Source organism: Lucilia sericata, unplaced genomic scaffold, assembly GCF_015586225.1.
Source record: "Lucilia sericata isolate MDLA Ls3-8-SP2 unplaced genomic scaffold, ASM1558622v1 Contig000002F_arrow, whole genome shotgun sequence".
Lineage (NCBI taxonomy): Eukaryota > Metazoa > Arthropoda > Insecta > Diptera > Calliphoridae > Lucilia > Lucilia sericata.
In genome coordinates, this window is record NW_023994043.1 from 355,833 (window position 1) to 382,634 (window position 26,802).

Sequence of the window (26,802 nt, forward strand, 5' to 3'; positions counted from 1 at the left end):
GTAAGAATATTGCAAGTAATAAGTTATGAGGTTAGTATATGTATTATTAACTTGGCCTTTTATAAGATGATTCCAGCTCTAGAGTGTTGCACTTAAAATCACTTTTTAAGTCTTTAACTTTGTATCGAAAGAAAAATTGTTTAAAAATTTAAGTAAATTGATGTTGTTGTTGTCTTTAATTCATTCTGAGACACTTAAATATTCTTTTGACTATTCTTGTTTAAGTATTCTTTTTTTATTTTATTTTTAACCAGCATTGGATATGAGTGTGTGGTAAGTATAATATGATCTTCTTTTGTGTGGCCATTTCAAATCCGCTTTTATCTTTTTGATTTAATAAAATAAACATTTACTGACATACTTTTTAAAGAAAAATTTAAAAAATATATAAAATAATAAAATATAAACACGATGGAAAAAAATAACATTGGAATATATTCCCACTTGTGTGTTTTTCATTTTGGTTTTTCTTATTGTATTGAAAAACATTGTTTAATATAAAACACAAACATACTTGCATACAAATATTTTTGAAAATATAATACCCTGCAATTCAGGATGGCTGTCCCGAACTATTAATTTTACATATCCTGTAACTACTGTATTAACTGCGATTATATTTAACTGTACATATATTAATAACGTTCAGTTACTAAATGAATAACCACTTTCTAAGATATAATACAGGAAAAAAGATTCAGAATAACTTCTGTCTAGTTTACTTGGGGACACTAAAGTAATGATAGTGTTCTTCGCAGTTAAAAGAAAATATAAGTGTCAAATAATTCAATATTTCGAATCAATCAAGTAGTTACAAATTTGAAAAAAAAAAAAAACATTGCCTATAAGGGATACATTATTTGTAAAACTGTTGGAATACTATTTCGAACAAATAGACATACATACACACCCGTATATACTACAATACAGATTGGTACTTTCATAAACCAATACAAACAGAAGTAAAGCCTTTTTTGCATTATTGGGTCAATGTTTAAATTGAATTTATTAAATAAACAACAAAGTGGTGGTAGTGATGGTGGTGAGCACATGTTGTTGCTACATCAACTCTTGTTGCATTGCATTTGTTTTTGTATCTGCTGCTGGTCGGTCCCTTGTTGTTGTTGCTGTTGACGTATTGTAAGTTGCACTTGCACCAAGCAAGAGCAACCAACCAACAAGAAAAAATAACTCACATACACACACAATATAGAATCCAGAATCTACAACTTACGTATTAACAACATCAATACATATTCATACGGATACATAGATATAAATACAACCCTGCAATTCGGGGTAACCATTTGAGGTTACTGCTTCTAACGGAATTAGCTTTGTTAGTTGGTTTTTTAACATGTATACATATGTATACGTGTATTAGTCACAAATTATAATCTCACTTCACTACTAAGGGACAAGAAATGCCGAAGTGCTTTACGTGAGGACCTACCGTGTTAGCCTATCTCACGGTGGTCATTTTCATCCACTGGGTGAGCTTTGTGACGACTCACCACCGCCCCTTCAATCTTCAATGAAGAAATCAGGTGGCAATTTTTGGCTAAGCCGGTCCATGTACAAGCACTTTGCTCGAGTACTTTAGCTATCTAATCTCTGACCATTGCTGCCCGTTGCTTAACTTCCGAGATGTAAAACATCACTTCCGTTTAAAACCACGCAGATGGGATGGCTAAGTCGGTCCATGTACAAGCACTTTGCTCGAGTACTTTAGCTATCTAATCTCTGACCATTGCTGCCCCGTTGCTTAACTTCCGAGATGTAAAACATCACTTCCGTTTAAAACCACGCAGATGGGATGGCTAAGTCGGTCCATGTACAAGCACTTTGCTCGAGTACTTTAGCTATCTAATCTCTGACCATTGCTGCCCCGTTGCTTAACTTCCGAGATGTAAAACATCACTTCCGTTTAAAACCACGCAGATGGGATGGCCTCTGTAGATTCGGCAACAGCACCTAGAGACGTAACCGGTAGATCGAAGTACGAATCCATCAAATAAGCAGAGACTTTGTTCTTACTCACAGTGACACACTGTGGTAATTCTGATATGAACAGAGTTTACTCTGAACATATCTGGACAAGGAAGGAAAATTCAATGGTATCATTTGTATACGATACCTTTCATCCATCATCATACAACCCAGCAAACTTCTTATTAATTCGACACATTCATAAGAAAAAAACATACGACACACACCCCACATTCATCCCGTATCATATACAATTAACACGAACTCATTTCCAACGCTTAGTCCCACAGTCACTCCTCTGTGGGGTATCGGCAACAGCACCGAACTTATCCCGAAATATTGACTTTACCTTACATCAGTCCTTTAACCACCACTTACTTACTTATAAGTATTTGTAATTGATTAAGTAATGAAACACTAAGCCAGCTAAAAGGGATACTTTGAAATCTTGTAAAACTGCTGGGAAATGCAAAAAGTATTTCAACATTTTACTGCTGAGTACAATATGGTTTTGGTTCTTCATTTTTTGGTTTGTATCTCAAGCAACTTTAAAACTATACTTTTTATGTGTTATATTTTTTATTTTTATAGTGTTAGTACTTTAAAATGTTTAAAAGGTTCTAAATTGATATCTGATTCGATTGGGTATTTAATATATTTCATCCTTTTAGAGTCATTTGGGTCCTCTTATTATTTATTTCTTTACAAGAAATTCGGGGAATTTGTGGAATTGCATGTTCGGATTGGGCAAATATATATACATATGTGTGAATTAGACAAATATATTTTCCTGTAAAAATAGCTAAATATCATGTGATTGGTTAGTACCATTGTTTTTCTTAATTGAATGATCTTATCAAAATTACTGGTTTCCATTTCGTGTAACTTTTAAACATGGACAAACAAATACGTTTGTATATATATTATACACACCCAGTAAAAACTTTCATTACCATGTAAGGAGTTAAAATGCTAAAATTTACTTACACAATAGAATTTTAAGTCATTATTTTAACACGGTGATGTAATTAGAGGCAACACAGTGGGGCAGAATGGAAATTTTTTGGAAATAAATCTGGCATTTCTAAACGGCTGATCCGATCGGGATAAAATTTGGCGTGAGCGAAGCCAAGGAGTATTCGAGTTTAAGTTTTGAAGATGAACCCTGCAGATGCCCCAGGGACGGCGCTGTGGCGGCTCAAAGTAGGGTACCTACGACATGTAAAATTTTTAAACTCGTGCCATTTTTTTGTTTTTCACCCAAATACAAAGATTTTTATATTTTGTGAAAGCGCTCGACGAGATCTTGAAAAAACATGCTTGGACATACTACTTATCTCTTATAATATCCGAGTTATAGGCATTTAAAAATTTAGTGATACAAAATTTACCATACCTTGGTCCGCCTTTTTTTGAATACCGGGCGTAATTTTGGACCAAATGGACTCAATTTTTTCTTGTTAGTTAGACAACAAAATTTCCAATAATATACAAAAAATTTCAGATCAATATCGTTTACAGATCCAAAAATATACGTTTTTTAATTTAAAAATTCAAAAAATTTTAGATTTTTGGCGTTTTTTTGCCAAAAATGTGTCTTAACTCTTTTATTAATAAAATAAAATTTTTATTAAGAACATATAACAATTTTATAGTTTTCTAAAAGGTATCTTTACGCAGAACGCTTTGGCGTAAAAAACTTGTCCTATTTTTTGAAAATGCTGCCACTGCGTCCTTCCGAATATGACCTATCTTTTATCAAAACTTCAACTTTGGGCGACATGTTCTAAAATCCCAAAGCTGGGATCAGAAAACTGAAAGCAGTTTTGGAAACCTCAATATGTTTTCTATTTACTCCAAAAGTATTTTCCCAGCCCTGAAAGAAATGTGGACCCTATGGGCAAAAAAGTAAAAAATCCCATTTTTGGGATTTTCATTCCTATTTTTGGGAATTGCGGGATGCCCTTTGACCTTTTCAATTTTTTTTTTGCATATTCTTATTTGAAATGACAAATTTAACAAGCGTTGAAAATTTCATTGAGTTTTGTTCATAAATAAAGATTTTGTCATATATTACATATTTGTTTAATTTCTAAAACTATGATTTATATCAAAATTTTAATAGGATCGCAGATAGCTACAACAATTTAGTCCATATTTATCCCTTAATATCATTTTTTAGTTAGATATGGAAATTCTCGACCCTTTACAAAAAATTTCAAGCCAATATCTCAATTACATTCAAAAATATGTTCATTTAAACCTGTGTCCTTTAATTTCATCTTTTTCATATTTTAGTATTAAGTATGACAGCACATATTTAAATCTTATATTTACCTATTTTCTATTTGTTTGCTTATCCTTATAATTGAAAGGTCCTATTATGCTTGAATTTTCAAAAATTTATAACCATTTTTTACCTAAATTTTTTCGACAGATCATTTCGTTCTGTTTCGTTTATGATCATGTAGGTAAAAATATACAGGTAATGATAATTTCGATTCATTCACTAATAAGAAATATCAATGACTGAATTACAGGTTATAGTAATATAGTCCTAAATGTTAATAGGTAGACAATTCGTAATTTTTTACTTTGGAATAGCTGTATCGGAAATGACAAGAATTGGTATATAAGTAAACTTCTCAGATTTTAAGTACCATATTTAATAAATCTACAATGAAGATTACATTAAAGTACGAAGAGTTGTGTTCCGTTTTATGGAGTATATCTTCAAAAGGGCCAGAAAGAATTGAAGACATTTCAAATTATATAAAAACTACATATAGTAGAAAAGTAGACAAAACAGGCATATCAAAAATTGAAAACTTTTTAAAACTTTTTGATGTAAAAAGTAAGTCTGTGGATGGAAATCAAAAGAAATTTCGATTAAAATTTTGTAGTTGGATGGAAACTACTACGGAAATCTCAACTTACAACACATCAACAGGAGCGCTTTGCAAGTCATACGAAGACTTATGTTCAAGGTAAAAAAAAAGAGGGTCACACAAAAACTTTTTTCAATCTCAAATGAGGAAATTGCTGATACATTTAACGAAATGCTGAAAAAGGAAAACCAACATATGGATGTCGTACATATTGCAACTATTCTTCCTAATGCATCACCAAAACGACTTAAGCGAATTGTGGAAAGTATACCAACTCCAACATCATAATCAAATTTTACTGAAGAGGAAGCAATAGCGCTTATGTTGGAACTGGGTCTCAGTCGAAATAAGTACCAAATATTAAGGAAAGCTCTGCATGAAAAAGGACACAATATATTACCATCATACAAGGCGATCCAGGAAAAAAAAAACAAACTATCCTACTAAATCAACAAAAAATAATGAAGAATTGAAAGAACTGAGAGCTGCGGAAAAAAGCATAATCCAAGAAGAATTTAAAGTTCAGATGGGATTAAACATCGACAAACCACTTTCAAGTTGCGGTAGTACAAATGACGGTAATACGTCGAGAAGGTTTTTTCGTGATTTTGAAATTACTTCAAAAATAACTGGAATCGACAAGGAGTTGCTTCGAAGAGTTAAAACTATTTTAATGGCACTGAATAGTAAACATAAAATTAATGAAAATCAATTTGGGGAATACACATCTGAAATTTCTAAATTACTTGTATCTCTGTATCCAAGGCGGGAACTAACACCAACAGTACACAAAGTATTGTGTCATGGTCAAATAATAATTGAATCGAATATTCTTCCACTTGGAGAGTTAACAGAAGAAGCCCAGGAAGCGAGGAATCGAGATTTTAAGCATGTTCAACTATTCAGCTCAAGAAAATGCTCCAGGCAATCACAGAATGAAGATATTTTTAATAGTTTACTTCTATCTTCTGATCCTGTTCTTTCAACTATGCGAAAAAGATGGATTTGTTATGAAACTCTATCATCTCAAAACAAGGAAGATTTAAAGGACTTATATTACCTTCTGGATATGTATACCGATATGACAGATTATTTTATAGAAAATAAGTAGTGTTAGGAATTAACTATATAAGTAGGTTGTAAGAATTAATTGTATTATGTTTAAGATAAACAGTTCAAATAAAAAAAGCTATTATACTAACTGATGATATTGTATTAAATTGTGTTTTATATTTCGGTGGGCGGGAAAGGTAATTTGTGTGGGGTGATTTAGGTGTTGTTGTGCGTGGCTCATAATAAAATTATAATTTTTTTATTTTATATACAATATTATAATAAAATAATTAACTAAATAATTTTTAAAAATTGTCCAAATATTTTATTCAACACCAAATGTATGTTCTGTCATACTTAATACTAAAATATGAAAAAGATGAAATTAAAGGACACAGGTTTAAATGAACATATTTTTGAATGTAATTGAGATATTGGCTTGAAATTTTTTGTAAAGGGTCGAGAATTTCCATATCTAACTAAAAAATGATATTAAGGGATAAATATGGACTAAATTGTTGTAGCTATCTGCGATCCTATTAAAATTTTGATATAAATCATAGTTTTAGAAATTAAACAAATATGTAATATATGACAAAATCTTTATTTATGAACAAAACTCAATGAAATTTTCAACGCTTGTTAAATTTGTCATTTCAAATAAGAATATGCAAAAAAAAAATTGAAAAGGTCAAAGGGCATCCCGCAATTCCCAAAAATAGGAATGAAAATCCCAAAAATGGGATTTTTTACTTTTTTGCCCATAGGGTCCACATTTCTTTCAGGGCTGGGAAAATACTTTTGGAGTAAATAGAAAACATATTGAGGTTTCCAAAACTGCTTTCAGTTTTCTGATCCCAGCTTTGGGATTTTAGAACATGTCGCCCAAAGTTGAAGTTTTGATAAAATATAGGTCATATTCGGAAGGACGCAGTGGCAACATTTTCAAAAAATAGGACAAGTTTTTTACGCCAAAGCGTTCTGCGTAAAGATACCTTTTAGAAAACTATAAAATTGTTATATGTTCTTAATAAAAATTTTATTTTATTAATAAAAGAGTTAAGACACATTTTTGGCAAAAAAACGCCAAAAATCTAAAATTTTTTGAATTTTTAAATTAAAAAACGTATATTTTTGGATCTGTAAACGATATTGATCTGAAATTTTTTGTATATTATTGGAAATTTTGTTGTCTAACTAACAAGAAAAAATTGAGTCCATTTGGTCCAAAATTACGCCCGGTATTCAAAAAAAGGCGGACCAAGGTATGGTAAATTTTGTATCACTAAATTTTTAAATGCCTATAACTCGGATATTATAAGAGATAAGTAGTATGTCCAAGCATGTTTTTTCAAGATCTCGTCGAGCGCTTTCACAAAATATAAAAATCTTTGTATTTGGGTGAAAAACAAAAAAATGGCACGAGTTTAAAAATTTTACATGTCGTAGGTACCCTACTTTGAGCCGCCACAGCGCCGTCCCTGGGGCATCTGCAGGGTTCATCTTCAAAACTTAAACTCGAATACTCCTTGGCTACGCTCACACCAAATTTTATCCCGATCGGATCAGCCGTTTAGAAATGCCAGATTTATTTCCAAAAAATTTCCATTCTGCCCCACTGTGGGCAAGTACTTACAACAAACAATTACAAGTAATTAGAAAAAGTAGTCATTGTAAAACGCATGAAACCCCGTACACAACTTCTATATCTTCATTGGCAAGATGACTAATGAATTAGAAAGTATTTATGTAACACATTATTAGTAAGACCTTATTCGACTACTTCTATGTAATCCAGACAATATGTAGTAGTCATTGAAAGGTATTTTGTTAGGTAAGTAATTACAATTTAAAGCCATTACCTAGTTTTTGCTGGGCATATATTCACAAAATATTCTAAGAAGCAAGATGCGAAAATATCGATAAATTTAAGGAAAATGGAGAAAAGGAAAAAACTTAACATTAGAAATATTCTATGGAATTTTTATTTAAGCATAAAAATGTGTTGATATATTGTTAAGATGAATCAATGAAAATAGCAAATAAAAAACAATAGTGGAAATACGAACATAATAGGTTGAAAAAGTGCAAAATTCTCGGTCGCTCAGAACAACATTTTTAAACAAGAAATTACTTCCTTAAATTTGCGAATCATTGCTAAAATATCAGATTTATCGATAATACAAACAAATCATAAATCGTTCACAAACATCTATTAATGTATGTACTTTTGTATTAATATAGTTAGAAATTGCTCCCACCGAATAATATGCACTTTTTTGTTTTAATGTAACAATGGTCTATTATGGACCGATTGTCTGGAGGTTTATAGATCAAATTTAAAATTTTTTCAAAATCATGAGTAATAAAAAAGCCGACTTACTACTTAAAAAAAATCATATAACCCACACAGTTACGTCATGTAAATTTAGGTATCCACAAAAACTGCATATAAATAGTTATGTCCCTAATGTACATACTCATACATATACTTAGTATAATGGAAACTGGCTACTTTCTAAAATATGTGTTTATAGTAAACAAACATTTCCCAAAGAATAACAATAACAACATTATAGTGGCACAACCATTGTGCTAAATACGTTATATCAAAAGATTGTGGGAAAATATTGTAAAGAATATTTTCAAAATGTAGAAACAAAATATGTTTCCTTCTTTTTTTACCAACACACATCCATTGTATTAACCAATGGATTTAGTTGATGGGGAGATTGCTTTGGGATTGAAGTTATTGTTTGTATATTTTATTTGGAAAATTTAGTAGAAAAATCTTTGTAACGGAACTATTACATTTTCCCTTATTTTTCTGTTTGTTTTCAATTCAAATTAATTTTAATATCCTGAGAAAATAGTAAAATTTCAAGTATATAAAATAAGTGTAAGTAAATACTATATAAAATAAATGTTCAGATTTTAAATTGAATTAATTTACACTTGATATATGTATAATGACTTTTACCAACACGCAAAATGCCAGCTATTTAAATTATATATGAAAGTTGCTCATGTTGCCACTGACAATGAAAATTTTTTTACTGAAAAAAGTCCTGTTTGAATTTTTATATATTTTTTTTTTTTTTTGTAAAGAAGCTATACTCAATTTTGATATCATATGAAAGGTGTTCATTGCAAGGCGCTTTTAGTGTCGTATGAAACATTTATGTGCGATTATTTTTAATTTGTTTGAACTAATTTTGAATTCTCCCTACTATTATTATTAAGGTCACCATAAATATGGTGTGCGATATGTATTATGTCACAACTTTTCTTCCTAAGATACATTACAAATTTTATTCATAATTATGATCTGCGATCTAAAATTATGGATAGGCAGACATTGCACTATGGGCTATAGAGTGATTCTGAGATAAAACATATAACAATCTTTAAGCATTTGTTTGTTATCAGTATAATCTATATTGAGATATAAAAATATTAGTGTCGAGGAAAAATAATGCACTATAGCTCGAAAACAACTTATAATACAACAACATGGTAGCAGTATAAATGCAGTAATTACAGTGTATGCGTTTTTCAAATAAAAAAGTAGATATATAAAACTTGTCTTTAATTAAAAGACACACAATAAGAGGTGTTTGTTTAAAACAACGAACAAACAAGGAAGTGATACACACATGTTTCTGTAATTCTTTGAGAAGGTTTCCCAAAATTAAATTCAAATTTTAGAAAAATACGTCAATATTTCAAAAATACTTAGGAAGTAAGCTTCATACAAACAAATTTTAAGACTTTCTGAAGTTACTCAAGCTCTTGTCAAATATAGAGTTCTCATAAGAAAAAAAATTCATATACATATGTATGCATGTACATATAACATAGCTACACATACATACATATAAAATTAAAAAATTTATTCTAGAAACATGTTGCCTTTACGTTTCCTAACTCTAAAAAATCTTTTTTAGAGTTAGGAAACGTAAAGGCAATGGTACACATTCCTTGATAGTAAGCAATATTATTAAAACATTCATTTAATTTTTTGTATAGTTGTGGTTATATAATTATGTTACTATAAAATGTAGATATATGTAGTTCTATTTCAAGCAAAAACTTGGTAATGACTTGTACTTACTCAACAACGTCTGTATTACTTAGTAGGAGTCCACTAATGTCTTACAAGTAGTTACATACGTAAGTACTTACTTTTAAGCCTTGATATATTGTTTTTGAACATTGTTTACGCCATTTTTTTGGAATTTTGCAGAACTGGAACTAAATTCCATAGTTTTTATCTTTCTAAAGAGTATAATCATGATGACAGTTATTGCAGTATAACTAGATTGCCTTGCAAGGAAGTCGAAAATTGAGCCGTTTTTTTGTTTTATTCTTATAATAATAATTTGGGCTAAATTCATTTGAGTTTTTCCATAAAATACTAACAACACAAACCAATAATACCATTTTTCAGTCAAAATTCGCAGTGAAATATTTGGGATTGAATTCAACTTTTGTTTGTTATTTTTACATACTCATGAATTCAAAATATTACACAATTCACAATACGTGTATGCCGTAAGTTTTCGATATTCTTCTGTTTAAGTGTCTAAAAATTTTGTCTGCGAAATATTAATGACATATGCAATACGATACCGATAGTGAATTGGATAAATGCGATGTCCTTTGTTTTAAAAAATATAGTTTGTAAGTGCTTGTCATGGTGTTTGTGAGGATCTTATTGCTTCCTAAGTTTCATATTTGTATATATGTTTTATGTATCATGATGTAAGAAGAACATATATTGTTAAAAATAAAAAAACACATTATTCAAAATTCACGAAATTATTTAAAATAATATTTCACTGAATTTCCAATTGCTATTTAAAAATATTGTTATGTGTTGGTACTATATTGTAAAAAGAAATCAAACTCATTTAACTTAAATTAAAGTTATAAGGATAAAACAAAAAAAGTACAACTTTCAAATTCGCTGCAGGACATCCAAGGTATCCTCCAATAACTGTCAACATGATTATACTCGATTACCATGTTGTTGAACAACTCTATGATTATTGGTCTGGTTCTGAGAATTTAAGTAAAAAATACCAACAAATGTCTTAAATAACGTTTTTACACAAACCACAATATCTCGAAAACTAGACCTCACCGGAAATTTTCATAACAATTTTTAAACTCAGCGGGTGGAAATACATAGGAATCAGTTATTTTTATATAAAAGGCATTTTCAGTGTTGTCTAGTGGTATTATCATGTGAATTTTGATATGACATTAAAGTTGAGAATCTCTGCTTTATAATAATATACATTTTTTTTACCGCTCGAAAATAGAGATATACGTTTTTATACCCTATGTCAAATGGATAAGGCCAATTTGAAAAAAATCATATAAAAGCTATTACCAGGGCTGTCAGATTAATTTTTGAAAAAATCGTCAATTTCCCGATAAATTTTTAAATAATCGTCATTTTGGTTTTAAGAAGTCGTCAAAAAAATCGGAGAATATGAAAAGCTTAAAATTTGTATAAAAAAATTAAAAATATTGTAATATTTTAAGATGAAATATATTAAAAAATTTATAATATTAATACATATTTATGTAAAATTCGAAAAATACGGAATATTATTGCTCAAAATTCAATAAACTTTGAGTTTTGAAGAATATTCGACAGTAATGTTAATTCTTTTCTAATGTTCTCATAATGTTTTCAATGTTCTGGCATTTTTAAAAATATCAAACATAAATACTGCTAAAATTTACATAGTGTACACATATAGTTTTTAGGTATAGAAACTTGTTCATCTTTTTCCTTAAATTTCTCAAATTTTGTTGCATCACAATATTGCTTGTTTTGGTGCACAAGGAATATTTTAATCTTTTTAAGCAAAAAACTGTTTGTAAAATTTTTTAAAGTTTTCTGTAAGCAAGTACTTACCCAGCAAAAAATATTCTTGATTTGGAAGCAATAAATATAACTACTGCATCTTTAACTCCTTCCTCTATTGCTTCTCAACAGCTCTAAAGTCACTTAATTTTTGCATCTTTCTAAATTTAAATCAATGTTCAGTGTTGAAAAATAATATTAATTCACTGAAATCAGCGCAATTTCAACAGTATGAAATATGCACATTTTGGATTCCTTAGGCAGAGCCTCTACGAGAGGAATCCCAAGCAGTAACAACTGCTCTCTGCCTTACAAATCTTCCGAGGAAGCACTATTTTTTGCTGGGTAGATATAAAAAGATTAAACTTGGTGAGATTTCTTCGTATAATTTAGTTCTTTTACAAAACTTGTTTGTACTGGATTTAACTTATACAGTGTGAAAATTTGGTTCAGATCTGTTGATCTCTTCAAAAGTTATAAGAAATAATGTGCATAGCATACACATTTAGATGTAAAATATGTTTAAGCTTTGAGAGCTTAAAAATCAAAACACACTTTATCGGCTTAGAATGTTTCATAATAGCTCTTCTAGAATTTAATTTCTAGTTTTCATTATAATATAAATTCTATTTTAGTTTAAGTTTAATATTAATTTCCTTTTTTCACTGTAAAATAAAAAAAAATATATAAAATCCTTAATATTTTTAATTTTTAAAAAATCGTCAGTTTCAAGGAAAAAATCGTCAAATCGTCACTTTGCTATTTTTGAAACGAAGAATCGTCAAAATGGCGATAAATCGTCAAATTTGGCAGCTATGGCTATTACCCTAATGTATATTACTGAAATTATACGACATTTTAACTTTAAAGTCATTTTAAAGCTATAAAGGAGCAGATTGTGAAAAAAACTGAGTAAACAGAATTGCTACACATGGACTGTGGGTTTACGAGTACATCGTGTTTCAAAATTGTAACAGGGTGTAATAAATAGACTTCTTAACATAAAGAATTAGCTGGAGTTGAATAAATTTTATATGAAAAATCCAGAAAAATAATGTCTCAAAATTAGTTTTGATAATACAATTTGTAGATGTAGCAAATGGAATGCGTTGATACAATTTACATCAATTATCTTATTAAGGGTATTTTAATAAAAATGTTTTTAATGTTTTAATTATAAGAACACAAGTGTATATGCATACATATGTATATGTACATATGTATTTTTATATGTGCGCAGTATTTACTTTAAAAAAGTAAGTTTGGAAAATTAAAAATAAAAACTAAAAGAACAAGTGCTGCTTTTAAAAAAGCTTAACTTACAAACAAACAATTGTTGGCACAAACATAACAAAACAACACCAACTAACCCAACAAATACCAAAAGAAAAAAATGATCATAAGAATAAAAAAGTAACAAGTAGAACAAGTACAAGAAGAAAACAAGTTCAAAACTGCAATAAAAAAATCAACAACGAGAAAATAGTTTTACAGAAAAAAGCGACAACGACTAACAAAAAAAAAAGAAGTTTTAATATCACTTGGCCTGTAGGTTGGTTATTTACAAACAGTGCACAGTGGTATAGGAAAAAAAAAAAAGAGGGAAATAATTCGGTAACTTCTAAACGGTTAATCCGATTTTAGGTTTTGAATTTGGACCTTATAGGCCAACCAGGGGCCCGGCGGGGGGTCATCAAATTAGGACACCTCGGCTATGTTAAATTTTTAAAACGATCCTATTTCTTCATTTGAGTTCCGATTTAAAAAAAAATTCGTATATAGAATCTCCTCATCGAGCACTATAAAAAATGTCGTAGCAGTAAATTATCTCTTATAGTTTAGGAGATATTCGCATTTGAATATTAAAATTTTAAAATTTTTACCGTCCTTACTTTAGTTTTTTTGATAATAGCAGGTCCAAATATTTCCGATTTTCGCCATTTTTTTTTATTTGCTTAACAACAAGTTTATATACCAAGCAGTGAAAGAATTATGTAAAAATCATGACTGAGTCCAAAGTTATAGGCATTTAAATTTAAAAAATTAAAAAAAGGCGATTTTTTGTCATTTTTTTGGGAAAAAAGTATCTTTTTCTTTTTAAGTTATCTAAAAAGTTTCTAAGAAGATGTATATAGAATTTATACTTTTTGGAAAGCTGACTTTACATAAAGTACGATAAATGAAACAAAACCTAAAAATTTTTGATACCGAGGGGACCAGGTCCATCCAAAAAAACCCTATTTTTTATGGAAAATTAAATTTTGAGCAAACATAGTCGATATCAAATTATAGTGACCTGTTTTATATGACCCAATATGTTCTTAATCATTTTGTAACGGGTTTCGATAACCCCGCCCCTGGTATGGATATAATAGGCAAAAAACTAAAAAATCCCATTTTTGGGATTTTTTAAAACTTTTTTGGGAATTCCGGGATTTCTAATAAGAAAATTCGAAATTTTGATTTAATTTTGGATTTTAAGTAAAAAAATCTACCTAACTGTAAAATTTCATCAAAAAATATTCATAAATAAAATTTTTATTGCAATTAGAAAAATTTGTATCTTCGCAAAAACTGAATAAAAAACATTTTTTAATTTTTTTTAAAAAAAGTATTCCGCGAATTTTTTAATTTTCAAAAATTATATACAGTTTTGAAAAATAGACAAAATTACCTTTCCATTGATATATAACATGCCTACCTAATGTTTTTTAAGTGACAAATTAATTAGGGAAAACTCAACATCTTTTAGAAAATTTGCACTATTATTTTCATCCATAAGGTTAACTCTTAAATTTGTTACATATATGGATGAAAATAATAGTGCTAGGTAAATTTTCTAAAAGATGTTGAGTTTTCCCTAATTAATTTGTCACTTAAAAAACATTAGGTAGGCATGTTATATATCAATGGAAAGGTAATTTTGTCTATTTTTCAAAACTGTATATAATTTTTGAAAATTAAAAAATTCGCGGAATACTTTTTTTAAAAAAAAATTAAAAAATGTTTTTTATTCAGTTTTTGCGAAAATACAAATTTTTCAAATTGCAATAAAAATTTTATTTATGAATATTTTTTGATGAAATTTTACAGTTAGGTAGATTTTTTTACTCAAAATCCAAAATTAAATAAAAATTTCGAATTTTCTTATTAGAAATCCCGGAATTCCCAAAAAAGTTTTAAAAAATCCCAAAAATGGGATTTTTTGGTTTTTTGCCTATTATATCCATACCAGGGGCGGGGTTATCGAAACCCGTTACAAAATGATTAAGAACATATTGGGTCATATAAAACAGGTCACCATAATTTGATATCGACTATGCGATTTGAGAATTTTTGCTCAAAATTTAATTTTCCATAAAAAATAGGGTTTTTTTGGATGGACCTGGTCCCCTCGGTATCAAAAATTTTTAGGTTTTGTTTCATTTATCGTATTTTATGTAAAGTCAGCTTTCCAAAAACTATAAATTCTATATACATCTTCTTAGAAACTTTTTAGATAACTTAAAAAGAAAAAGATACTTTTTTCCCAAAAAAATGACAAAAAATCGCCTTTTTTTAATTTTTTAAATTTAAATGCCTATAACTTTGGACTCAGTCATGATTTTTACATAATTCTTTCACTGCTTGGTATATAAACTTGTTGTTAAGCAAATAAAAAAAATGGCGAAAATCGGAAATATTTGGACCTGCTATTATCAAAAAAACTAAAGTAAGGACGGTAAAAATTTTAAAATTTTAATATTCAAATGCGAATATCTCCTAAACTATAAGAGATAATTTACTGCTACGACGACATTTTTTATAGTGCTCGATGAGGAGATTCTATATACGAAATTTTTTTTAAATCGGAACTCAAATGAAGAAATAGGATCGTTTTAAAAATTTAACATAGCCGAGGTGTCCTAATTTGATGACCCCCCGCCGGGCCCCTGGTTGGCCTATAAGGTCCAAATTCAAAACCTAAACTCGACAACACCTCCTCTTTGTGCACACCAAATTTCATTAAAATCGGATTAACCGTTTAGAAGTTACCGAATTATTTCCCTCTTTTTTTTTTCCTATACCACTGTGCAGTGTTGCTATCGCAACACTTCTATATATTGAGGTTTGAGCTAGCTGCGAATTAATTCTCTGATTTAAATGATGAGATGAACTTTTTCGAAAAGTGTATATGCATAATATCAGGTCAATATATATTAATACTGACTGATAATAGACTAATTCCAACTATATACATATATAGAATGCTTTAAAAATTTCGAACTGGAAGTTTACAGGCGAATTCGTCTTAATTGACTAAGATAGTTATTCAGATAGTGATTTGATAATAAAAATTAACAAAATTTGTCCACATGACTAACAAAATATTCATCTGCAATTTGTCCATAAACGATTGGAACATAATAAGAACTTTAGGGACCTTTAGAACTTTTATTAATTACACCGGATCTACAGTAAAGCAAAAAAGAAATATAGCTTTACTTTTTTACAAATTTCCTGGTAACACTGGTTACTAATATTTTACAACAATGAAATGTAGACATACATATATAAGACTTGTACATACATACATATACATATCTATGTATTTTTACTTAAAATACACAAACTTACTAAATACATAGTCAGTTGAAAGACTCTCTATTTTTATAAAATCCAATCCAACAAATTTATGGAAGGCAACAGATTCTAAGATTTTCTAGAATAAAGTGTGTGTATTTTTCTATGTATGTATTAGACCTGTCCTCAAAACATATTTTTCTTAGATATGCCCAATTTTGTATGTACCTGAAATCGATTTAAAGTTTTTAAATTAAGTAAATAATTATGAAGAAATAGTAAAAGTAGTTTTGTTTCTAAATGGGATTTGTTATCTGTTCGACTTTAAACTTTCATTGAAAGGTTCACTCAAATCACCAAAAGCAAATCAAATTTTTAAGGGCAGATCTACTAGATGCATGAGCATTTTTTTATCAATTAAAAATATATCTACATATTTATAAAAACGACAACAAACTGCGATTCTGTAGATAGATATATTTATTTTAATAGTCACTAATGACACTAAAAGTCATCACAGAAGGAAATCATAAATCTGTGTTTATGTCTTTAAACAGTTTTGTTATTAAGCGCCGCTACTAAAAACGTTTACATCGTTATAAATGTGTGCACCTGAGCCATTCTTTTAGTTATTCTACTGCTATGGATCATTTATAGACAGAGTTATAAAAGAATATAATTCATGGAATATATCGTGTGGATTAAAAAATGTTAAGATGTCATTGAAATAAAAGTTTAGCTAAGGGAAACGATACACGAATACTTACTAAGTACTTGAGTTACATATACATAAGTATTTAGTAATTGGATTAATTACACAGGTCGACAAAATTTTTAAAATGTCCAAACCCTGAGACCAAGTTAGATGTTTCTAAAGGATTTAGCGCTGAATCCGAATCTGGGATTTGAGATATCGTATACTGAACATTGAAAAAAAAATTGCGCTTTTTGAGACATTATAAGAGCGCCAACTTCATTTATAAAATGTTGTACGCCAGCTTTAAAATTAAGGATTAACATCTGACATATCTTCTTTATACTTTAAGATATCTTTATCTAAAGCTTGAAAACTCCAGGTTTTCGGTATATTCATGCTATTTATACCCTACACTACTAAGTGAGGATGGTATAATGCTTTGTAACGAACAAAAATATTGTATCCACACCTATCCGAGGATGTTCCAATCGACTCAAAATCTCTTTCTGATTCGACTTAACGATGTCTGTCCTTCCGTCAAATTCAACGGATAATATCTCAATAACTACAGCTGATTTTTAAACAATTCAAAAAGTATATTCATAGGGAAAATGTGAAAAATTGGAAGTTTGATAAAAGTTATTGTGAGAATATAAGAACATCAATATAACCGCTTTCTTTCTTTCAAGAACTAACAATTCTTGACACATTTAATATAATAGTTCTCGAGGTCTGATAAAAAATTTGTGTGTATTTCTAACAATTCTATACAAAAATGTATACCATGAGCTAAATCAAAATGAAAAAGGAATTCAAATGCCCTTATTTAAAACACTCTTTAAAAAACTGGTTAACATTACATTTAGTGCAATATACATACTACATACATATGTACATACATACATATTTATGTATGTATAAATATATTTCACTGTCATTAAAATTGTGCAGATAAACAGTATGTACATGTGTATGTGAAAAAATCTTATGGAGTTCCAGTGAGTTTATTATTAAAAGTATTTTAGAAAAGAGATAAATTATAAAACTCATGTAAGATTTTATAAACCGTTTTGTTCCATTTGAAACTTGTAAATACCAAATAATAATGTTACCTGAATTATTTGTTGAAGTAATTGTATAATGTATTGTTTTACAAGATCTAAATACTTGTACAATATTAAGAACAAAAACAGATAAATAATTCAATGTCTTAAAACAGGTACAGTAGGTTACAAAAGTTACTTTTATTGGAAGCAATTTACAAATTTTAAAGAGAATGTATTTTAATCAAATGCATGTTATTAATATTAGTGATGTAATTCGATATAAATTTATAAGTTGCATTTATCTTAACATTTGAATTATAATATAAATTATCCCAGCAAAAACTAGGTAACGACTTTCAATTGTAATTACTTACCAAACAACATACTTTTCAATGACTACTACATATCGTCTGGATTACATAGAAGTAATCTAATAAGGTCTTACTGATAATTTGTTATATAAATACTTTCTAATTCATTAGTCATCTTGCCAGTGAAGATATAGAAGCTGTATACGTTTTTTCATGCGATTTACAATGACTAAATTTTTCTAATTACTTATAATTGTTTGTGGTAAGTACTTGCCTCCAATGACATCACCGTGTTAAAGTAATGACTTAAAATGCTATTGTATAAGTAAATTTTAGCATTTTAACCCCTTACATGGTAATAAACGTTTTTATTGGGATGATATTGTAAATGTTTAAGATTTACTTTTTGTAGTTTTTTATTTTTCAATTGTACCTATTTTGTGGATTAAATTAATCGTTGCAGTTATGAATTAAACCACATTTTATAATTACTCTTTACATGACAAACTTTAGCCAATCCGTGTATGTAATGATGAATAAGAGGTACATATTATGTATTTATTTAATCTTTTGGATTTAATACAGTCAATTTAAGTAACAACGAAGATACGGGTATAACATGTCTGTTCAACATACTATTCGTTACTTATTTCGAAGAAGCACTTTATTTGTGATAAATAATTAAATAGAATAGAATATAAAATAATAATTAGAGCATTTCGTAGTGGGATTTATATGTATGCACATACATTTGTACATACAAATATATGTGTGTATGTTTTATAGTAAGAACTCATAGCAAAATTAACACTTACTATAATGTACCACATTAACGTTTAAATGAGTTTTGCAAAGTGAAACTTTTGAACATGAAAATAAACGAGTTGTATAAAAAAAGAGTAATAATAATATTTAACACAATTTGTTTTTAAACATAACATATACTTAAGTATGTATGTATCTTATGGTCCAGATTTTTAAATTGTTTAAGCATTAATTTTTTTTACCAAATAGTCAAGAAATGTTTCTTTAAATCATTTGTAATACATACATAGTACGTATGTATGAATATATTCTGCAAAAGCATTGGTTTATAAATAATTATTTCTGAAATTTTGTTACGAAATTTGAAGTAGTAATTAATTTACATTTCGATGTTAATTCATTTAATCAACTTTTGGAACTATCGTTGAACTCAGAATCAATACCTGAGTTAATTTAACGTTATCGGAATGAAATTTGTTGCCTTTTGATAAAAGGACGTATTAATATCGGTAACGATTTCAGCTATCTTATAAATAGTTAAATAAAACACTCCTCATGAGGCCTTCAAAAAATATCATACTTTACATCTAAAAATGTGATTACATATTTTTCGCATCTATAATCCAAGAATTCCTTTAAATATAAACCCAGATATTTTAGGGTTAGGAAAAAGATGTAGAATTGTCACTGTTGAAAAACCAATGATATTTAATAAGCGTGTTATTTTAATGATTCTAAAATAAGATTAGATTTTATTCGAATTTGTCAAAAACGAACAACACCCGTTCAATGACAAGCTAAAGTAAAATTCATTGGTTTTTTCACCAAAATTGAAAATACTTCAAGTATCCCAGCAAATTAAATAGTGAGAGGTTAAAATGGTAAAAGTGCATTTTACACATTAGCATTTTAGGTCAATAGAGAGATAGGTAACTATTACTACGATCGCCTACCAATAGGTAGTTAAGTAAGTAGTTTTGTTTCTGATAAAAAAATAGTCTACGCAGTGGGCGTGTGTCTATTTTTAGTTTTCACAAAAAAATATTTTTTTCTTTTGTTGGCTGAAAAGTAAGTACTTACATAATATGTTATTTGTAAGTTGTTACTCATTCTATGTAATTCAGACAGTATGTAGTTATTTGTGGTGATAGTTTTACATCTTTTGCCTTATTTTTGTTGCTGGGTTATTGCCAGAACATCCTAAAGTATACAATAACGTATCTTTTGCTGCGCGACGTGTTGTTACATGAGTTTTTTTTATCCATTTCAGACAATTTAACTAATTTTGGTATCGACTTTTTAGAGCATATTTTTGTATATTTCATTCATAACAGGTAATTTTTGAAACAAATTTTTTAATTTTTTAAACAGAACATAACCGGAAAAAATTCTTAAAGCATTCGATAAATTAATTAATATAATTTTTAAAATTATGTAATTAGAGTATTTTTGGTCCACAAAATGATTTTTAGTGGGTTTGAGAGGCACATTTTTTTCGTCTTTTATCGAAATAGATGTCAAAAATTTCAATACTTATAGTTTATACAAAAAAATATTAGAAAAATTGTTTGACAATAGGTTTGGTCCATTTCAGAACTTTTTTTTAGATCATTTTGGAATTTATATGCCCCTTATTATGCAGTAAAAGTAATTTTGCTGACCAGAAATATAAACAAATTGTAATTATTGTTCTCGTGATAAGCTCAAAATTAAGGAAATTTTGATACCCATTTCGAAAAGATTTCGAAATATATTGTACTCAGGATTTTCAATCGCTGGTAGGAGACTCATTGAAAAAGATGCTTTGTATTTTTCTTGTATTAATGTACTAAGTACGTATCGTTTGAAAGGTATTCCACGGGACACCCTAATGTACATATGTAGCTTCCTATTAGTTTTTGAGTCTACATAGAATTTAAAAAAAGATTTTTTGTTGTTTTAATACACATACAAATATTTTCCAATTTTCATTTGAAATCTATTACTTTAAAAGCAATTAGGATCGACCATAAAATAGGGTCAATACCTAATAAACACTTTACAATTGAAATATAAATATTGAAAATTTCTTTATAAAGAGATTATTTAAATATTTCTGGGTTCATCGAGATCTAATATGAAAAAATATATCGGGTCCTTTTTATTTACTTTTAGTGCAATTTATGTACGTTTTTTAAACAAGTTTAGAATAATTCTAAGTTTAAAAAATAAATTATTCTTTATACTAAATATTGCCGGAAATAGTTCTACTGGTATTCAGTTTCAGTTTATATACATATGTACATATATTTGTGACATTTGAGACTTACGTATCCTTTGTAATTTAGAGCGAATTCAATTTAGTGACCCAAGTAACCAGCAGGAAGAGAGAATTGATTTTAATACTCTAATTCTCTTCTGTACTTTATAATGGTATTATACTATGCAATAGAAGTAATTTAGTCTTGAGTCAATTTTCCAGTAATAGTCGACACATTTTTTTCGTAACCAGAGTTATAGTATGTAAATGCTAAAATTTTACCATTAAAAATTGAGTTGATTTTTACTAAGTGCCCTTTTGTTTTACTATTTTTGGGAATTTATTTATTTATTTATTTATATGTTTTTATTATATGTGTATTTAATAAAAATATATATCCATGTTCATTTAAATACATACATTTTATATCCTGTGGCGATCTTCTGCTTTTGGAAGATTTTTTTAATTTATTCTGTCTATGAGAAAGTTAGTATTTTTTAGATTTATTTATTAAGTTATTTTTTAAATTTATTCTTGTTTTATTTGTTATAAATCAAATATTGATGTTAACATTTATTTATCAATCAATTCATGCATTAAATATGACATTTTAGAGATTCTATTTATGATAAAATATTTATTTGTATCTAAGTTTTGTTTGCATTTGCACTTAAATGGCACCGATCACAATCCACACACAAAAACACAAACACACTTTTATTTGCTTTTGTATTTTATTATTTTTATAAATGATAAAAACAAATAAAATCCTTTCGTACTTTTATTGTTGGTATGTATCATTTGATTAGAATTACTTGAAATGAAGCTGTGTTTACATTTTGTATTAACATATAGTTTACCGTTTCTTTTTAATTTGAATTTTTCCTAATTTATCCGTTGATACGAAGTAAACGCTTTAAGAGTATGTAACGTACTGATTCGCCTAGTTTGTGGTCTAAAAGATTTTTAACCATTCTTCACTGTCTACATCAGACCAAACTATACAAGAAAGAAGTATTTAAAACTGCTACTGTTTCTGTCTCTGTATGTTAAAGTATCTATGTACGTGTGTATACTTTGATGTTGTCGTTGTTGTTGCTGCTTGTCACCGTTGTTCTTCTTAGCTTTAGTATCTCGGCCTCTATTGTAACAAGAAGAAAAAAACACCAACAACAAAAAAGCCAAACAAGCAAATAGTCCGTAAGTCAGTCAGTCAACAGTATAAAGTTATAGACTTTTAGCAGACATAAAAACAAGAAAGTGCATGGTTAAGAGCAGCTTGAAATGGCTAAAACACACTCACAGATACTCGCACACAAACCTGCACACACTCTTCTATAAAAACCGTAAGACCAAGATCAATAGCCAAAAAAAGAAATGTACATACAACACAAACGCAAACAAAGAGCTCCAAACAACAACAAACACACACAAGAACACAACATAAATGTTTGAATGAAAGTTGCGCAGACGTAGCAGACCTGACGCCAGTAGTTGTTCTCATTCATTAAGACCCCCAGAGACAATCTCAGAGTCCAAACTTTAACGGACTCTGAGAGACATTATGAAGTGGTAACTAGCGAGAGCGCATGATTTTGAACATGGTCTGTTGACTTAGGTAGTGGAGTCAAGAAGACCGGCTTTTTTCGTGTAAATAAAAATAAATTCTTTAATATTGATTCATGAGGTTGGAGCTTTTGGAGTTGGTTGTAACAACAGGTTTGATGTGAGTTTGAATTGTAAATTAAATTTACAAAAAACAAATATTTATTTAAGTTTTAACTTGTTCCCATAAGATTTTATGTTGTTGGTGAAACGTTGATGGATTCTAGTTTTCATCTGAAGATTCCAGAAGTGATGTGAAATTCTTGCTTTATATTTAGTTTTTAATATTTAATAAACTAATGGAACTTTTACTCATTATTTTATGAATGAATAGAGTAATATATTTAAATTTTAAACTTAGTATAGTAGTGTTAAGCGATACGCAATTAAAACGATATAAGTAATGAGAATTTGTTTGTGTGTTTTAAATCAAGTCATTACATCGAGTAATAATATTATTAAACTTGACATTTTTCGAATATCACTTCGAATTTTCGAACATATTATTATGTTCGAAAATTCTGTCATCAAGTGTACTTAAGACTGTCAAATTTCTACCATTTCGGTCCAAAGGAACTGTTTTTATCGGCTTTCAAATTTGTTCAATTAGTTCGAATTTTAGAACATTACTTAGAACAACATCCATTTAATCTCTATTTGCATTGCTAAACTGAATTCCAACTGACTTGTTGGTCAAAAAATTTCACTATGCAGTGCTTTCAGATTGAATGCAATAGACGTATGAACAAACAAACTATTAAGTAAGAGAAGATATCTAGTCTTCCAGATAATATCGATTACTGTACTCCCAAATCCGTTTTCTCGAGAAATTTCGGTTTTACTATCTATGAAAGTACATCCGTACACATGGATGTTTCAAAAAAAAGGAGCGAGTTGTAGGTGGGATTTTCATCATATAGAATTGGACTAATCTGAAAAAGGTGGTTGTAGAATAAAACTATCCTTATTATTAAATATGATGTAACTACCTTTCGATTCCCAGCCACCATGGGAAATTTTTTTGTTGAACCTATCGTATGGCCTAGGTCATCGCTGTGCAAATGTAAGGTATTGAATACCGGCTTCGGATTAGTTGCATCTACAATTGAAGCAGTAATTTCGAAAAGGTTCTTCTATACGAAAATTTTAGAAGAAAAAATGCGTTTGGTTTAAAAGAAAATCGATGGTCCTAAAAAAAGTTAAACATAGAAGTTAGGTTCGGTTGATAGGATGATGTATATTACATCAAATCTGAAGAGATACACCTGAGACTATGGGGCCTGTTGGGCGCTCCTTTTCATGGAAGAAAAAATGTTTGTTGGTAAAAATAAACATTGTGTTAACTGAATATATTATATTTCAATGTTCAGAAACTTAGTTTTCTGGACATAGTTCCTAATAATTTTCCAATCAGTGTTCGTAAGGAATGTTATATCCGGAATAATATCGCTCCCAAGATATTTGGATCTAACTTCGACGAATGCCTGATAGCGACAAAGGAAGTGCTCCAGAGTTTTACTGTCCTCACCACATGCTCTACATTCGTCTGAATCTACACGTCCAATTTTGAATAACTGTGCCCGTAATCCAGTGTGTCCAGTCGGAGTACGTACCATCATACTAACCTCAGACCTGTTCATTTTGGGAAGGCTTCTACTCTTGCTCTCATTAGGTTCACACCTTAGGATTTTTGTGGTTCTACCCACCGTTTCCCACTTTAGAGCCATCCGTGTAACAACGGATTCCTACGGGTATTGGCTGTAATGTTCCGCTTGACCAAGACATTCTATCAGGGATCAGTGTTTCAAAGTTTCAGACACATTCTGTGTCTGGCATGCGATCAGACATGTCCGATGATTGTTATAGCCTTCCAATGTATCCAGAATACTTTGATAATGTGCCCTATAACCGCTTATGGCCAGTTCGTCTAAAGTTATGATCCATTCCTCATATCTTAAATATGTTTCAATGGGTGGAATATCTAGCAACGCTTTCAGATCATTTGTTGACTTAGTACTTATGGCACCACTTAAACCCCAGCAGCATGTGCGCTGAACTCCCAGTAGTAGTTTGATATTACACTTTTTTCCGAAGAAGTCCACCAGATTATTTATGCATAAGCTAAAAGTGGTCTAATTACACTTTTATAAAGCCAATGTGTCATAAAAGGACTAAGACCCCATTTCTTGAGTATATGTCTCCTACATATCGCCCAGCACCGATGTGCCCCCTTGATCCTATCCTCTATAAATATTTGTCTTCCTCGTGAAAGGACAGATTTCCGTGTTAACATTGAGGTTGAGCGAATCTCAAGGCCATATTCAGAGCCTCCTTAGCTCTTCTACATAAGTAATTTGGATATTTTCTCCTTAGAAGTATTACAACATCGTCTGAATAGCAGTCAGGTCTATGTCCTTTCGGCTAGGATCCTTAGGTGGTAACCCACGAAATACCATTTTCCTGATATGATTTTCCGAAATAACATTTTCCTGATAGTTATATCGTACATCTCGCATCTTATCCATCTGTTCCTTAGCATGTAGTTGATCCAGTTACGGAGCACCCTCTCAACATAAAACTGGTCTAAGGATTGGATAAGAGTATTAGTGTGTACGTTATTGAAGGTGCCTTCGATGTCAATGCATACCGCCATTGTATACAGTTTGCTAACGAAGGATTCATCTATGTAGTTGACAACTTCGTGGTTGTATCGATCGTCCCTTTACTTAACATGCTGCTTATATTTAAGGTCTTTGTCTGGTATACTGCTTTTAACCATAGTATCGACTGTCCGTTCGAAGAATTTGAGTAGGAAGGATGTAAGGCTTATCGGTCGATAGCACTTATATGTGCGTAGCTAGGTTTTCTGGTTTGGGTATAAATAATGACCTTGCATCCTGCCATTTAATTGGGAAATATGTAAATTTAAAGCATGCAGTGAAAATCTGTGACAGATGTACGGAAACCAAAAAAGTTGATAAACAGTTATTTTGAAATAAAATTTTTGGTGTTATAAAAATAATTTGTGACTCGTGTCCTTTTCGAAATGACCGCTTCAATTGGTGTCAGATAGCAAATATATGTAGAACATACTGAAGTGTTATTCAAAAAGTTACTTAATTTTGTATGGAAGGTGTAAGATAATTTTTTTTTGGATTTTCAACATATGTAGATAACACAGGTCGACAACATTTAAAAAAAGTCGAAACTTTGAGACCAAGTTACAATTTTCTAAAGCATTGAGCCGCGCTGAATCCGAATTCCTCCATCACATCTGGTATTCGCGATAACGTGTCCTGAGATTAATAATTTGTCGGCTTGTGAAATACACGATGACATCAGTATGTCATTCTAAGTGAGCAATATACATAAGTACTAAGAGTGCAATCTATAAGTAATCCAATAGATTACGATTGTATAGAGTCTGGCGATATTTTTTTTAATGTTGTTTTTATTTTTTTAAGGAAACAAAAATAAATTAATTTTATTTCTTTTCTTGTGAATTTTTTTTAATTATGTACATTTTTATTGAAGTTTAATTGAATTACATATAATATTTCCTATATTTGATGATCATTTTTAAATTAACTTGAATAATTTTTAAATAAATAAAAAACTAAAAAAAATATATTTTTTTTCAATAACACCTATTAGGCAATCTAGGACACTTTTATGTTAAATCTAAGTGGAAGAATAAGTGAAAGCATCACAACTGACTGCCACAAAAAAACGCTTACGTTATGGGTATTTTACCGCTGGGTCGCA

At 29.4% G+C, this 26,802-nt stretch overlaps 1 protein-coding gene across 2 annotated transcripts in view; it reads right to left on the minus strand.

Moving 5' to 3' along the window:
• The window catches only part of LOC119613553 (mucin-5AC), a 117,299-nt gene extending 94,943 nt beyond the window's left edge, over positions 1-22,356 (minus strand). Inside the window, exon 1 of one of the 2 annotated variants that reach the window (XM_037969611.1) lies at positions 22,293-22,356. The gene's annotated coding sequence lies outside the window, so the exon portion shown is untranslated. Of the gene's footprint in view, positions 1-21,502; positions 21,653-22,292 lie in introns of those variants that run through there. The other variant, XM_037969675.1, reaches the window with a different exon arrangement.
• Between the last annotated feature and the right edge of the window lie 4,446 nt (positions 22,357-26,802).